Below are 18,268 nucleotides of genomic sequence, written 5' to 3' on the forward strand. Positions count from 1 at the left end.
GAACATGTAACAAAAGTAGAGGTAGAAAGGCTACCACTAAATCAAAATACAAACCTCCCTAAATATGACATATGACATAAAATATTTTGTAATAGAAAAATATGCGTGTATGTGTGTATATATATATATATATATATATATATATATTATGCAGAGAAAGAAACAGCAAATATAAAAATATATACAAAATGTTAAAATATCATGGAAGAGTTGAGACCAAATTTATCAGCCATTTTGTGAGTGTGAATGGACTCAAGTTATCTAAAAAAACACAAAAAAATTCTATTTGGTTGAGAAAACAAATTCACCTATATTCACTATAAAGGGAAGACACCTAAACTAAAGAAATACAGAAACACTAAAAATAATGGAATGAACAGAGATATACCACGGAAATGGAAACAAAGAGAGAGTAGTAGTAGCATAGCAATCCTAATATCAAAATCCAAAACCATTAAATGTGAAAAAAAACACTTTTTAATGCTGAAAGCCAGAATTAACAATGAAGATACGGGATATATATGAATACTTTTGCACCGAGGAATACAATGACCACCTTTATGAAACAAAAAAGTCCTAGAGATGCAGCGAGACAAATAGTAAGATGTTTCATTCATCATTTCAAAAAGACAGAAATGGACAAAAAAATAAGGATATGAAGATAAAAAAATAACAAGTAAGATAGATATCTTTTGGATATCGTATTGAACTTTATATCCTGAAAAAGGAATACATTTCCTTCCCAGAAACACATGGAACATTCATAAGAACTGATAATAAACAGAGTTACAGCGACAACTTCAGTAACTTCTGTAAAGTAGAAATATAAAGAACACTCTGACAGGGATGAAATAAAACTAGAAATTATCAACAGCACTGACACCAGACACAGAAGTGTCTTCCACTTCGAAAATTTTTTAAAAGCCTTGTATTAATCAAGTCTTTAGTAAAAGAAGGAATGCAAACTGAAATTGCACATTTTTACAAAAAAGAATGACAATGAAAACACCACACATCTTAACATGTGGGATGCATTTAGAGCAGTGATTGAGGAAAATTCATAGCAATAAACCCTTCTATCAGTTGAAAGGAAACAATGATAGTAAATGACATAAAGCCCCAAGTCAAAAAACTAGTAAAAGAACAAGTAAACACAAGAGTCCAAAGAAAGAAAGAATAAGAAAACAAGGAATTAATGAAGAGAATAGAGAAATAGATCTAACAAGTATATCAGAATCCTGTTTTATGGGAAAATTTAACAAAATAGACAAGTAGTAACTCAAGAAATAAAGGGAGAAAACACAAATATTCAAGATAATACATGAAGAGAACATAACCATTGAAACAAACAAATTTTTAAAAATCACAGGAGACTATGTTATAGACTTTAAGCAAATACATTTTAAAGCTGAGATGAAACTGTTTAGGAAAGACACACATGATGCATGAAGGATATAGGAGCTTCATGATAAAGAAGCATACTCTTCAATATTACAAATATATGTCAAGAAATAAACTTAAGGTGGAGTGCTGTTCTCTAGAACTGAATTTCTGAAATATGAAAATATAAACGTAGGTTAATCGGGCAAGTTGTTGTACTTCATGCCTATCATCCTGCCCCTTCCACCCCACTGAATCAAAATCTAACTAACATCTAGCTATAATCCAGTCTGGGTTCTGAATATCTACATGACCCTCTGCATGCTGCAAGATACCCCTACACTGTCCCTTCACCTTCTGTACCTTGAGATGGATGGACAAACTCAGGCTCTTGTGTGGAAGACCTGTTGAAGAATGGAATGGATTAAGCTTGCAAGTATGTGAAGCATTGATGACAACTTATGTGAAATTCCCCAAAGGCTGTTCATTAAACCCAAACCAGGCTTCCCGCAGTGGTTCCTCTGAAAAGATGACAGGCCACTGTGTCCTAGAAATGGGACTTCCACTGGGAGGGAAGGACAATTGAAACTGGTTCTGTGCCCTCAGGGTACGTATCCCATGAAAGGCCCCATGAGGGGGCTTGACTTTCACATTTCCATGTTACTCAGCCTACAGCAGCTTAATTATCACTTTCTAAATCCACCCTATAATACTGAAGGTCATTAATATTTGATGAAAAGCTATTGACGAAAATGAAGTGAATCCTTGAATATAACTAATAATTATTAAACCATTACTGATATTTACTGAGCACTTACTGTGTGCCAGACATTCTAAATGCTTTATTTCTAGTTTATTCAATCTTCACAACAGTGTCACAAGGAAACTAAAGCATAATCTGTATTTGTCCATTTCATGTTTTTAAGTAGATGACAGATTTTTATCTTAACTGATCTTAAGGGCCACTCTAAGTTTAATTTGTGATTCAATCTACGATCCTGATGAGTGTTTTTCAATATTTTATTTCATCATTATTTAAAGGGATTCCATGAAATTTGGAAACAGGTTGCAGAGATCTGTGGTTACACTGACCACACATTACAGCATGTCAGGCCACTGATACATGTTTCCAAAAAGGTTGGTATTTGGCAGAGTATAATACACATTAAATAGAATAATAATTACTTTGTTCTCTTATTTGGCTATTAAAAATACCATGCTTTATGAAAGAAAAATGCTCACTGTACAAGAAATGAGAATGGGCAAGGGGATATTCCCACCTCTGATTCTAAGGACAGCAGGAGACTGAGGGCCTCTTGGACACAGATTTGGTAATTTTCATGAGTCAGTGTGAAAGGTGAAAGTGGAAGGGAATCATTCATTTCTGCTATTTATAATAAGGAAGACATAAGAGTAGATGTGTTGAAACTTTCAGCCCATCCTAATATTGAAAAATGTTTTATTATTGCTCATGCATTTCTTATCTCTTACGTAGTTTAGTATCATGCATCTGATGTTAGTATAAAACTGCAACAGAATAAGCCTATGGACATAGGCTTCTCATCTGAGAGGTATGAATATTTGATTGATTTTTTTTGTACTTCACTAATATTCAACAAATCTTTATTTTGTTCCTTTATGTATGTCTAAACTTTTTGTGAGAGTCATTGCTTATAGACTAAAAGAATGAGAAAAATGTGAAAATCCAACTTAGGTGGCAGAGGTAGGGCACACAAGAATTTCCCACTGCTGACTTGGTCTTAGGACACTGTCTAGGTTAATTCTAAGGTGTATCAGTTAGATCAAAGAGGTTCTAAGGCTGACCACCTGATTGTGCAGTGTGATTAGAAACAATAGGAAGAGTATTGGTGTTACATCTCTAGATATTTCAGTGACATCTCTGATTGGAGACCTAGGAATTTGGCAATTTAAGGAGATGGAAAGGGCTCGGTTTTTCAGCCTGGTTTTAACACCTGCATTACTTGAAATCAAGTTTTGAATCATCCTGAGGTGCAGTCATTTCCTCTCTAACAGGATAAAGATGTCCACCTTAACTGGTATTGTACTAAAGGAATTAAATGAGCTAATACCTATAAACATTCAGCACAGTGCCCATGGTGAGTGTGTAAAGTTTAAGTAGGTCCTTACTTTAAAAAAATAAGTCAATAGTGAGATACTAGTTTCTTTCTAAAGGTCTATTGAAACTGGGAGAAAACCCAGAAATCCTAGCTACCAGGAACATTACAGTGGACATCTAATACAGAATTAACATATTTGATTTTTTGGCCCTACTAAATTAAGCAGTTCCATACATCCTATTGTACAGATTTGTTCACCCCTAGCTACAAAGACAAGTCATATGTAGTAGTGTCTGATAAACCTCAGGAGTCCTGACACTAGGACACAAATGCCTTTTCTTGCACATGCCAGATCTCACAATGCCAGAGCTCAGTTCACACATGTAATAATGTCTCTCTTAGTTTTTAGTTTTTTTGTTACTTGTGGTCCACTCATGTCTACTTACACAAAATAACACACCCCCTATTTTATCCTTTTCTATAATTATAAGCAAATCAAGATGCTTTTCCACTTCTTTTACCACACATAATATGAAAGGCAGAGGGCATTGTGATGACTGTTCAAATAGTCCACAGGCTGTGTGTGCCTATATATGTGTACATGTGTCTGCATGTGTATGTCTCTGAATGTGTGTTTGTTGGGGCAAGGAGAACACTGAGGCAAAAAGGGAGCAAAAATCTCAAGAGTCTACATAACATTGAACCTCAAAGATATTTTCTTTAACACGTAAGAGTTCAGAAACCTTTCATTAGAGCTATATTCCAATATATACAGCTTCATCAGAGCTATAATCCCTGGACACCCTGGGATCCAGGGTGACCTCATAGCATCTTGTTTTAGTGAAGGAGTTTCTTGGGAGAACAAAATTCTGTTTTTGGAGGAATCATTCCAGCCTTGATATCTACTGTTCGTGCTATATATCCTTTTGGTTTAATCAAAAAAAACTCTTTAGACCAAAAGGAACAATGGAGTTTATTTTCATTTCAGTAACCATGGGGAGTATTGTATTAGCTCCTGTAGTCCTAGCTTAAGACTCAATTCTCCTCTTTTGTCCTTTAGCTACTTGGAGTTGGGAGGAGCAAATACCTCTTCAAGGTCTTTGTGACGTAGGCCAGTGATTCCAAAACTTTATTGTACATAAGAATCAATGTTGAAATGACTAAGATTCCAAGTACAATTTAGGATAGATGGGGTTACACACCTGAGACTGCACATCCAATGATCTCTCAGGTGGTACTGATACTGCTAATCCAAGGACAACATATTAAGTAACAAAATTTTAAACCAGGATTTGGGAGACTTTTTTTCTGTAAAAGGAGAGACAGTAAATATTTCAGATTGTAACTACTCAACTCTGCCATTGTCGTACAAAGGTAAGCATAGATAACACATAACTAAATGGGTGTGTCTGTATTCTAATAAAACATTGGCACTAAAATTTGAATTTCATGTAATTTTTACATGTCAATAAATCATATTTGTCTTTGGAATTTTTCAACCCTTTAAATCTATAACAACCATTCTTAGACTGTACAAGGATGTGGGCCCTACAAAAGTCAATGGGTCAGATATGGCTTGTAGGCTTAATATGCATATTCCTGATCTAGACCAAACTCTTGTCCTATAACTAGGACTTGACACTTTATCTGTTACAGTAAGCTGGTCATTCTCTGGTTTAGAAAGTAACAAATTCTTAGGGAAGTCTGTGCTTATCCTGAAAGAAAATCCTTTTGTTCATAACCCCTGACCTGAGTCTGCCACACTAAAGTTGGAATGTCCTTAGTCTTATTTCAGAAGCAGAGTGAGCAGGTACACCTCCTTCCTTGGGCACTTTAAGTTTATTAGTGGCTTAGGGACTCACACCAAGATAAGTATTTGCTTTGCCACCCATCTGGGGACAGGCTGAAATGTTGTGTCTTTGCTAAGTCTCTAGTAATATCTCAGCCTGAAATTATTAGGAGCTCATTAATTAGACAATGTATCTAAATGAAAGAATTTCATTTCCCCTCTCCAAATTTCAAGGAACTCAGAAAGAATCCTCCTTTAGGGAAGCACTTCTCTTAACCTTTCCAATGATGTATCCTTATCAGTACAGAGAAAATAATGTGTATGCCCAGGGCTCCAGGATCTAGACTTAACTGGCCCGAAGCATGTGTGAAATTTCTTGAAGTCTTCTTTGAATTCTTCCACATTCATGCATATCTTGCATTTTATTCCATGATAGATTGTTTTCTGTAAAAAAATGTTTAAAATGACTTCTCTGTTTACTTTCTTAAATTTTTATGATGAAAACTGAGAGCCCCAAAAAGTTGGCCAATGTTTACTCTATTGATTCATACATTTTCTCTGGCATACCTGTGTATACACACCAGTTTGAGAAGTTTAAACTTGGTAATGGTTCCCAATTCTCCCTGGCAGGGTACTAGACCCCATGTGCCTAACCCTTCCAGGTTCTATCCATCCCACCCTCCAACAAAGCTCTCTGCCCTATGATTAGAACACTTACATCACAAAGTTGATCTAAGGACTTTCCTAATTAGTCAACACTTTATAACGTTGCCTTGCCATGATTGTCACTTAAACTTCATTTTCTCTTCATTTTCTGCTCATAGGCTTATTGTTGGTCTTCAAATCAAAATAGCGATAGAGAATCTTTAATATCTTTAATAAATCAATATGTACAATGCAAAAGCTCAGAATGGCCTGTGTCAACATCCCTAACTCCAGTCCATACTCTTTCTCTATATATCCTTAATTTCTCTTGTACTATATTTTGTTGGAGATATTTGCTTAAATTTGCAGGGATTGCTTTTAATAGTTGATGTCTATGCTAATTAATGTAAATGAATAAAGATGAAATCAATGGTGTGATGATGTTTCATCTGTCTCTCCTCATCTTCTTTACAGAAATCTTCGGTTCAAACCACAGAAGTCCCATCTGTGTGAAAATCAAGAACAAGTGCACTACTATGAATGCTGATGCCGACCTGGTTTTGAATTCTCAAATTTTTCAGGTAGTCACATATTTGACAGAGTATGGAGGGAAGTTACTTTCCACCAGGTAGATCGTTTAAAGTAATATCTATAAATGTTTTTAGTTTTTCAAATTGGCATGAAGATACAAATCATTATTCTATTATGCTGACCATAGTAGATCTCAAAGAATATACTTTTGAGACTACTGGAAGTCACAAGAAGAGGAGATGACCATTCATTACAAATGGTAATGGTGTCCCTACATTATGTGGTCTAGGAAATAATAACTGAGTAATTTAGATAGAAGTAAGAATCCTCTTCTCACCTTCTTTGAGAAACACAATCATTCTAACTGATTAATTATTAGACCTGAGTGGAATCGGAAGGAAAGTCAAGACAACATCTGGTAAAATGATTGGGAATGTCAGTAGTGACAATATAATGAGTTACATTTGCAAGTTTTGCCCCAAATTGGTGAGTTGAAAAATTTTGCTTCTTAGATGGCTTACTTGTCTCACCTTAGGTCCTGTCCTGATCTCAAGATACCTGTCAATAAAGCAATAAATCTCTGTAGAAGAGAGAAACTATCTCACCTTAGGTCCTGTCCTGATCTCAAGATACTTGTCAATAAGGCAATGAATCTCTGTACAAGAAAAGAGAGAAACTATATGTTTCTTAGCCTTGTCCTGTGTGCATGAAAATGAGTAGTCTCTACTTTCACAGCTGCAGTACAGCTGCCTTACTACGGTTCTACCAAATAAGGGGGCCACTTTCCCTTACTCTCAAAAAAGTTTTCCTTTCTTTTCTCTTGAAATTTGATTGTGACCTCTCTTCTTCCTGATCTTTGAAATACTATCCATTCACAAGACAGAGACCCTCTTCATTACTCTCCTGTAGAGGACATTGTGTTGGGTCCTGGGTTTTCATCCCGTAATGAAACTTTCAGGATTTAATTGTCACAGCTACTGGGACAGTTGACGGCTGTCAGATTCTATCTGAAACTTCCTTTCTAGAAATTGTCCTTAGCCAAAAAGACCGTTTCAAATTCTTATCCTCTTCCCATCCAATGACATCTTGCATCCAATGATTAGTCATGGTAGGAGTTATGTCTGGCTCTCTTGCTCTTAGTCAAGACAATTTTGAAGGCCTGTCCCAGCTTCAGTTACCCTAGGCAGAGACTTCTGATTTGATTTCATTATGGCCCAACTTATTCTTCTGCTTAATCCTGCTTTTGCATTGCCCAACAGGTATGGATCCAAAAGTGCTCACAATATTTCCATCTCAGAGTCTGTTTCCTAAGGAATCCTCACCTACAATGATTAATGTAAAAGTGGTTCAAGAAAAGTAGAGTAAAAATGGAAGTTTAGAGGGGAGTCACCCACTAGCATACTAGCAATGAGGACTGAGTCACTGATGGGAGATAGAGCACTGACAGTCTCTGTCATTTAGAAGCAGTGCAGTTAATATTTCTTTGGTGCTAAGATGGACTGGAATAGTCATATACAGAGTGTATCGTAATTCATCTTCCCTTTGACAATTTTGGGGGAGATAACAATTCTAAGCAAAATAGAACTTGAAGGCTGTTGTTGAGAACAATAGAAGATTTGGTGAAAATCAGTGAAATGCGGAAGGTACTAAGGGTGAAAGTCAGGGGACATCTTTAGTAGGCTATAAAGAGCTCATTTCCTGAAGACAGAGAACCAAGATACTGATAAGCAGGCCTAGAGCTTAAGCGGTATTGTAAAAGAAGTTCAGAGAAGGGTAATGCTGCAACACCTGGAAGTCTGATATGCCAAGTTCAGGATTTTGTTGTGGAAAAAGACATGGGAAGAGAACATCTGTGCATGTGTGTTTATACAGTTGTCATTGCAAACCTCCAGATTCTCCTGAATTCCCTGGGTCTGAAAAAGTGGCATGGTCCTCTCCATTAATGGTAGTGCCCTGGCCCAAACCCCCACCTTTGCTTGAACAAAAATAAAAGTCCTCGTCCTTGAAAAACAAAAAATGGAATACACAAACCCTCAGTATTTATCCCCCCACACCTTCTGGTCAGTAGATCAAGAATGGGAAAACCATAGCTGGTGGTCAATATCCAGCCTAACACCTGTCTTTGTAAATAGAATTTTATTAGAATTTGGAGAAAGACGTAAACTGTTCTCTGTCCATTTGAATGCTGGATGTTTCTCTTTCTTCTTTCCAATAGGAATAGAAAATAGCATGTACCAGTTAAATGCAAACAACCATAAGGAAACATACCAAACAAACATAGGCACACTGGTTAATTTTGGGAATACTACATTACTGAGTTTTGGGGTAGTCTAATGTCCTCTGCCAGGACCTCTGTGGCCTCTGCACGATCTAGACTATGCAGTAAGTAAGACATGTAAGAGGATCACTACCTCGAATACTTTAAATCTGCAAGGGTGGTACCAATATCTTCTAAAATGATTTAATATTACTTTTGATTTACCGTCTTGGCCCAGGGAAGGGTAGAATTAGAAGTCACATGACCTTCACTACTGTGATAGCTCTTATCACATGAGCCAAGGAGGTAATCAGGGTGTTCTTTCACAACTAAATATATTTCAAATATGCATTTGATGACCAAAGATATGGCCATTGATGTATCCATGGGCCCAGTGGACCCCTAAGCCAAGCCTGTTCCAGTATTTTATTTATTACCTGTCTCCCCTTTCAACTCAACTGTCATAGTGCAGTGGGGACATGACAAAAAACTTTGAGTGTCTGGGTGTTGATTACAGATCATGTATTATGATCAACAATCTCAAAAATGTTTGGGTTTTTACCTTCCATCAGTGTGTGGTTGCTTGCGTAAATGGCTATAGATGTTTTTTGGTAAGAACTGGGAAAATCATTATCATGTACACTTGCTGTGGTGTTAAGATGTTCCTTGTCCTGGGAGTGCAGTCTCCCTCTAAATTGATAGGTAGCAGATCTGAAAACCATGTTAAATTAAGAAATTCACAGAATTATGATTTTTGAAAACTGGGTAACTGGCCTTATCTTCCTGATTATACATTCTTGATTTTTTATTTGTAAAAATTGGGAACTAGCCTTGTTCGTAGCCTGTTTACCTTGTTTCTAGGGATGCCATATTATATTAGCTAACTTAAGCTTTTTGCAGATCAGAAACACCTCCCAGTTGCCAAACCTACCTTGCTGCTTGTTATATTTTTGCCTATATCAATATGGTTTCTTTTTTATTTGAAGAGAGCACAACCACTGGAGTATGCCTCGATTTTACTAATGAGGCAATTTTGAAAAATATATCATCAACTTTACCAAGCCAACTATTAATCTACATGTTTTGCCAAAATCAACTTTTTTTTTGAGAGGGCATCTCTCATATTTATTGATCAAATGGTTGTTAACAACAATAAAATTCTGTATAGGGGATTCAATGCTCAATGCACACTCATTAATCCATCTCAAGCCTACTTCTCGTCAGTCTCCAATCTTCTGAAGCATAACGAACAAGTTCTTACATGGTGAACAAATTCTTACATAGTGAATAAGTTCTTACATGGTGAACAGTGCAAGGGCTGTCTGACTTCTCTCAGACTGTTCAAGTACAGTTTGACAATATCCATCATATCATAGACAAATTCCCACATATGCCTAGGGTGGCTAACTGGTTGTCTTGGCTTCACTGGAGATGGCTGGTAAGTATAGATCTGCTTTGGTTATGTAACTGTATTCCTATTATGTTAATGTGTGTGCACAATTTAATTAGTAGTTTAAAACCTACACATGCTTAAGTTACTCTACAAGAAGATATGTCAAAGAAATAATCAATCCTCCCATGTTTTCTTCCGTCTGCTATCTCTATAGCTTTTCTTCTTCCTTCCTAATTACAAAATCAACTTTTAAGATAATATTGGTATTATTATTGTTTTTTAATTTGCTTTAGGCCAACGTTGCTCTTTTTACCTACTACTGATATGCAGATGAGATGTTAACATATCATCTTGTTTTTAGATCTGACGCAGTTTGAATGTTTTATGGTCTGTTTTGTTCTTCAAAATGCCCATCTGTAACTATACAGATTTCTCATAGCAGGTGAGGCAATGCCATCAGTATTAGGCACTGATAGCAAATAATTCATCACACAGAACCTGATCATTTTGGCCTTTGTCCTAATTGCAATCACTTTTCTGACAGTTTTTAGGGCCTTGAAAAAAATTATGATTTCTTTCCACTGTTACTCGTTACTTTTGGAAATGTATATCAATATTTATACTCCATGGATAGCTCCTGTTTCTAAGGCTCTGTTCTTTTAGCTTTACAAGGGATTAAAATATAGGAGCAATAAGAAAATTTAAAAATTTAATAAAAACACCTATTGATTAACAAATACACAAATGTCACATATACACTTAAAGAAGTTAAATATTAAAACACTCATTAATGACATGATTGTAAATAGTTGACATACAACTATCTAATTTATCAATTCTCTTTATTCTCCCCTGGAGTTAGAGGTGTAGCCACCAGAAACTAAGCCAACCCTTCAAAGTCCCAGTAACTGGAAAGCATGACATTCTGCACCTTCCAGTGACAGGGTTTCTCTTGAATTAAACTTCAGAACTAAGTTCCAGTGATGTCCTTGAGTCAACTCAGATATTCCCCAAAGAACCAACCATTATATTTTCAGGAATTTCCCACGCTGATTTTTTTAACACTACTATTACAAAAAACTAAATTTTATTAATTTACAATTAAACAAATGCTACTAAAAAACATGAGTAATAAATATTCTTAATGTATTACTTCCTAGTTATTGTGTTATATTTTATGTTATCCTTCTTCTTACACACATTGTAGCTGTAGGTAGGGTTACTGTACAATGATATGCTAATGCCCATTTCTTTCATTTCTAGCTGCAGAAATGTCACATTGATAGATTAAATAAACCATGGTGGGAATATTTATACCACAGAAATTGGCAAATGCTACAAATCAGGTTTGTGGCTCTTTCCCTCTCTAGGAAACCTAGTTGTATGCACATTTAATAGCACACCACTGACTAAGCCTCTCCACACAAATCTGCAAATCATAATTTAGCTAAGGGAATAGAGAAATAGAGAAGTGCCTGGTAATGTAAAAAGAGAGGACACCTGGATGGAGAATGGCCACATACCATTAGATTATAGAATAATGAAATTAAAAAGAACCTAAGGGAACTTCTTTTTCAACATTTCAATTTTGCACTTGAGACAACAGTTTTTCCTAGTTGTTCAATGGTTAAGCCAAGAATATTCCAGATTTAAATATTGCCAGTGTCCTTTCCTCTATACCATATAGTTCATTTAGAAGGTCAGGTTTTCATTTTTTTCCTTCAGCTCTGTTTATTTACCAAATTATCTTTGACAAGCATAAATTAATCTTAGAACAAACATGATAAAAAAGCTATTTATATTGTGTCAATTAATTAATAGATGACCATTTCCAAGATCTTTACTATTTATATACTTCATATAGTATGATTTTCTTAACTACTTCTCAGTCTTGTGCCCCTAGAATAACAATTTATTTTTAGAAGAAAATACTGACGCTCTGTTTAAAAAAAAAATCTAAATTTATTGAACATGTGTTATGTGCTAGGTTGAACAGTTCGGTGAGAATGCATCATTCTACCAATTTTATAAACTAAAACTCATAGAGTTCATGTACCTTTTCCAAGGTGATACAATTTGGTAGAAGCAGTGCTAATTTTCAATGCCAGTTCTGCCTCACTCCAAACCCTGTTTGTTTTTTTCTTTCCTCTCCTTTACTATGCTACTTTATCTTTTAAACATCCATCTTTAGAAAAAACAATGAAAATTTTACCATAGTTGTGCAAAATTTCCAGATCATATTCATGCCTTTTGGCATTTTAGACCACATCCAAGCAAAATTAAAATGTCAGTCATTTTCAGGGTCACCCATCATTGTAGATATTTGTCACTGTCATGAACTATTTAACCTGGAGTAGGTCCATAAGTGAACCTTAAAGTTATCTTCCAAAAGATAGATATCCTGGGCTAAAATTGGGAAGCTGGGAGATGGGTGGGAAACACCTAAATTAATGAAATATGGAGTCATTAGCACTCTAGCAAAGTAACATATCAAACTGACAGCACTGAAGGAAATTAAATTCAATTGTACTTTGATACAGCAGTAAAATAAGATACTAGGGGCAATGCAGAAAGGCTGGGAAATCTGAGACAAATTAAAGGCAATAACCTTAAATATAGTGAGAAGAGTTCTGTGGGATTCACTACTGTAGGACATCTTTAAATCAAATAACAGTGTTGGACTATAGGGTGGGTAATTTAATGACCAATAACCTTGCTAGTGTTTTGGCTGAAAAAGATACACATCTCATGGGCCTGCTCTGATCAGCCCAAGGGCAAGGAGAATTTAATTTTCCCATGAACCAGATAAAATATTCATCAGAGTAACTTGAGCTAGCTGTCTCATATAACTAGGACCTACTTGTGAACTGGATTTCCAGCTTAAGTATTAAATATTACGTTGCAACAGGTCCCATAGGAAAGTGGTAGAATGGTGTCAGTGTAAAAGATCACTTTAATTTCCTTCTCCAGTTGTGGAATGGGTAAATTGCATTGTACTATTTTAATGCTCTCTTTTAGTTGACAAAATTTACTACATAAATTTTGTAAATAAATTTTGTTCAAGAGTAAGATTTCAGTTTGTGACCTTAGAAAGATAAAGAACAGTAACCAAACATGATTGTTTTGTGCATTAAAATTATATAAATGAACAGGAATATTTACACAATTGCTTCTTTTTTTCCTTAATGTATCCTTCCCTCTTAGCATATACAAATTCACAAGTTTAGTCCCCCTAGAATTTCTTTAAATAAGTAAATGTGAATATGAAAAACAGATAACTCTAGGGAGCTCCTTGGTGAAAATATAGAATATTTCATGTCCTTTCTTTTTAATCACTGATAGTAAACATTATCATATATACATTTCTGTGCATGTATGCAAATATATTTGTATAATAAAGTCTTTTGAATGGACTTTATTCATTCAATGGGTATATGTATTTTTTATTTTGGCCAATGTTGCAAAATTACTCAGCAAACTGATTATACCAAATCGTATTCCTAACAACAGAAATGAGAATATATTTCCCTATCTCCAGACCAATGTTTTTATATGGATTTATTTTTTATTGAGAGAATATTCACATAATACAAAACTAGCCATTTCAAGGTATACAATTTGGGTGCAATTCAGTAACATTTAGTAAATACACAATTTGGCTCTCTGTCTATGTCCAAAAATTTTTCTCACTCCTAAAGGGTACCCTGAACCCACTGAGAAATTGTTTCCAACTCCCTTCTGCTTCTAGCCTCTGGCAACCACCATCTACTTTCTGTCTCTATGTATTGACCTGTTCTGGATATTTCATATAAAAGGAATCATACAATGTATGTCCTCTTGCGTCTGACTTCTTTCAGTCAACATTATGTTTTTGAGGTTTACCCAAGCTGAAGCCTATGTCAGTGCTTCAATTTTTTGGCTGAGTAATATTCCATTGTATGTTTGTACCTTAATATGTTTACCCATTTTATCTGTTAATGGACATTTCACTTGTTTCCACCTCTTAGCTATTGTGAATAGTGCTGCTATGACATGTGTACACACATATTTGCATCTGCTTGATTTTTACTTAAGATAGAGTCAACTTTTCACACACTCAACAAATACTTGTTGAATCAGATTAGAACTGCTGCATCAACCACTGATTTTATAAACATTAGGTTTAACTGAATAAAAGTCACAGAGTCTTGAAAATATTTGTGGTAGGAATTTTATAAGTTATCTCATTCAACTCCCTTATCATGCAACTCCCTGTACTCAAACAGTATTTAGAAGGCTCCAAAATACAGTTTACATCAAAATATGTGCTGCCCTACTGGCATAGTTCTTTGCTAGACAAATGTGTACAATATAGCTTTTGTTGTCACAAGATGGTTCTCCTTGAGATGTGAGCTTATGAATTTAAATTTAGTAGCCTTTCATTCTTCATCACGTAGCTTTTTAAAAAATTCCATGAAATCACTACCATCAGCATTGTTTGTAATAAAGTCTTAATTGGTTTCAGTGATAAAATTAAATTTTGGCCCCAAATAGTCTATGAATGCTTCATCATATGTAGTGGGATTTATTTATTGTTTCCTTTATTTGTAGTTTAAAACTCCACCTTGCTTTGGGTTAGCACTGTATTTTGGGGTTTTTTTTGAGATTTAATGGACATATATTAGTTCCAGGTATACAACATAATGATTCAATATATGTATGAGTTAGTCACTTTTTGATTAAATGACCCAGCACTAGGTCCTTACCATTGCAAAGAAACATTAATATTTCCTAAAACATCAAAGTTAACCTAAATATTTTTCCTGTATCTGACTTTATAAATCTCTCCCTCAATTTTTAGCAGAGCCAAATGAAATTGACAAGGGGTGTAATCTGGTATATTTTATCCATGTGGGCATAAAACCAATGGAATTCATGGATCAATGATTATCCCACCTTGATTTAGTAAACCAGATAGCCGTAAAAGTCAAGGCTAGAAGACAGAGATTTTATTTGCACTGTTGTACACCTGAGTACCTGTAACAGTGCTGGGACACACTAGGGGTTCAGTAAATATTTGTTGGATGAGTTAATGAAGTTAACTTGACTCTGGTTTCTGAAACAATGCTAATAAAAGTAGATGTAATTTTAAAAATAGCCCAGTGAAAACAAAGATTATTTTAATTATGGATTATCTCTTAGGGGGTTGCATTTTTATTATGACCTATCTATCATGGTTCAGGAACTTAAAAGGAAAAAGAAAGAAAAAGCAAAGTACTTTTAATTTAAGGAGTATTCTTGTTTTGTCAGCATTTGTTTCATCTTCTATTTTAAAAGCTCTGTAAATCCTCACATCTTTACAGCAGTTTACAAACAACTTTCCAACCACTATTTTGTACTGAGTGTTGTTTTTGAATAGTGATAAAAATTACTAGTGCCTTAGTGGGAGATTAAAATATTTATAAACAGTATTTGTACAAATTTTTTCTGGATGTGTGGGATTATAATAATTTTGTTTTCTTAATTTTGCTTGCTTTAATTTTATGTAATGAACATCTATTGCTTAAAAAAAGAGAGAGGGAACACAGGAAAGTAGTCCCCAGTTGTTGAGAATGCAAAGTTTTATACTCTATTCGTTTTAAAAGTATAATCTGCTATGGACCAAGTGTTATTCTGGGGATGCAGGATAGAGCAACGAAGAAGTCAACAATCCTTGCTGCCTTTGAATTTACATTCTAGAAGGGGTGGAACACAACAGGTAATAAATAACCAACCTGCTGTATTATAAAAAACTGACTGGGAAAAGAATTAATGATAAAGAGTTGTGTGGAAACAAACCATTAACACGTACCACTGTGTGAAGAACGATCTCTACTTATTTTGTTTGAGCATCTTAAATACCCTTTTTTTAAAAAAAAATCAATGCAATTCATGCACAGGGTTTTAAAATATGAAGTATATATATCAAGTGTATAATGAAAACCAACCCTTCGGCCCACTTCCCCAGATACAATTAACTTCTTGATTTTTGTTCTTCTGGTGGCAACTTTCCATACTTGTAAAAATATACTTATATTGTTATTATTTATGAACTGTAGACATTATTTATTGACATTTTTCTATGACTAAAGCACCATTACCCCTCCCCTTCAATGCAGCTCTGCCACTATTTGTAGTTAATCCCTATTAATTACACTAATGACATGATTAAACCTCTGTATTTTGTTACAGAAAGAAAAAACAGGTATTTACCCACTTTGTAAAATGAGCATTTGGAAGATCCTACCTGGTTTCTACTTCTGCCACATCCCCATCTTCCAATGTCTTGTCAAATTGAGCTGTTCTAACACTTGTGTAGAACACACACATTTTAAAAAGCTCAGTGGCTCAATCTAAAAATGGAATGTGAACACTATTTTGAAGTAGGATTGAACAACTTCTTTAGTCCTAACACTGGCTGCTGGCACTCAATGCCGTGTGGTAGGGCTGTGACTAGGCCTACCTAGTACATTACACAAAATGTAAGAGGGCAGTAAAACTCAGTAGTTTAGAGAGATGATATTTTAATGCAATATTAAACAATATGAATGAATACAAAAAACTCAAAATGAATAAAATATTAGCATTTTAAAGTACAGACAGGCTCAGCGTAATGAAGAGAAGAGAAAAGAGAAAAACAGAAGAGTGTATAGGTGCATCGCACCATTAACAGTAGTCCTTGGAACATTCTATGGCGTCTATGATTACACAGTTGCTTATTCCAGCTGAAACATGTTCAGATGAGGGGTGAGGTGTGTCTTTCAGACTAGGATGTAGATTCTAGATTTCAGGGGTGCCACCACCACTTTGATCTTCCAGCTTGCAAACTAGGATGATGTTATATTAGGAAAACAGAATTAGATTTTTGTGATTTTAAACATGAATTGAGGGGAAGGGCAGCAGGTAGATTTGCTTTATTCAGAATGTCGTGCTTTTCCAGTGGAGTTCCCTCCCCTGCTCTGTGCAGGCCTGTTGGTTGGGGCAGCACGGTGCTCTGAATAAACCCTCCGGATTATTCTCTTTTACCAGGGAGGAGGAGGAAATCCTGGGCCTCTTTATCCACCACCGAGTCGCTGCAAAATCCTGGGCTCCCCTGACAGCTGCAAATTCCTCCCAGGAGCTGCAAAACTTGTGGGGTTGCCATGGTCCATGGCAGTGAAATGCCCATCGCCCTCTGCTGCAGCAGGTCCGAGCACGCTGTTGCTGCCTCCCTCCAGTCCCTTTCAAAAGCCTTTGAAGGCGAGCCCTGGGGGAGAAGGGAGGACGGTACTTTAATCAGGGTTCGGTCCAAGAGGTTGTGGGGAATAAAAGAGGCTTTTCTCAAGCTAACGCAGCAAGTACTGCGCTTGTGTAAAGGGATTTTGAAACTTGAGTCTTTCCCTAGAGGGAAAGTAGGAGTAGAGGTGGTCCTTCCCAAGCTTCAGTTGCTGTAGGCAGCTCCTTCAGCATTTTTCTCTGCGTCTCACCCTGGGTCCTTCTCTAAGGAGAGAGGAAGGCAGAGAAGGCGCTCCGTAAACTTAAACCTGCTGAGGGCAGCTCCTCCTAGCCTGTTTCCTAAGATATGTCACCCTGGGCCTGACTTAAAAAAAAAAAAAAAAAAAAAAAAAAAGAACCGGCCCCAAACTCACAGGAGGTGGTCAAGACTGAGAGGAGTGATGCACTGCGGCGACTTGCAAATTTTGGGACGCTTGCAGAAAACACGGAACTAGCTGAAAGGCTGAGAAACCCTTCAGCCCAGGCCTCTAAGGTTTCCCTCGCATCTTCCTCCCCACCCCATGCTCCTTAGGATCCGCGGGCCAGCCGCAGGGCCGCCGCGGGGCTGGTGCAGACAAAGCGGCGGCGTCAGGGTCTCCGCGCAGGGCGCGAGGCTGGGCGCGCGCGCGACGGCGGAGGGCGCGGGAAGGAGCCGCGCTTGCGTCTTCTGGCGGCGCGCGCCCCTCCGGCCCTGCGCGTCACCCTCTCTGCCGCCCTGAGCCCACGAGCCAGGAGGTGGCGGCCGCACGGGCAGGTGGCGACGACGGTGAGCGGGGCGCGGCGCGGGCCCACTTCTTTTCCCCGGCACCACCTCCCCTCCCGGGACCCAGACCAATGTTTTTATGTTTGTTACTCTGAATAATGAAAGTTATAGGTAATTATTTTTCTATTTTGCACATGTTCAATAGTATGTAAGGCTGAGC

Source organism: Manis javanica, chromosome Y (assembly GCF_040802235.1).
Source record: "Manis javanica isolate MJ-LG chromosome Y, MJ_LKY, whole genome shotgun sequence".
NCBI lineage: Eukaryota > Metazoa > Chordata > Mammalia > Pholidota > Manidae > Manis > Manis javanica.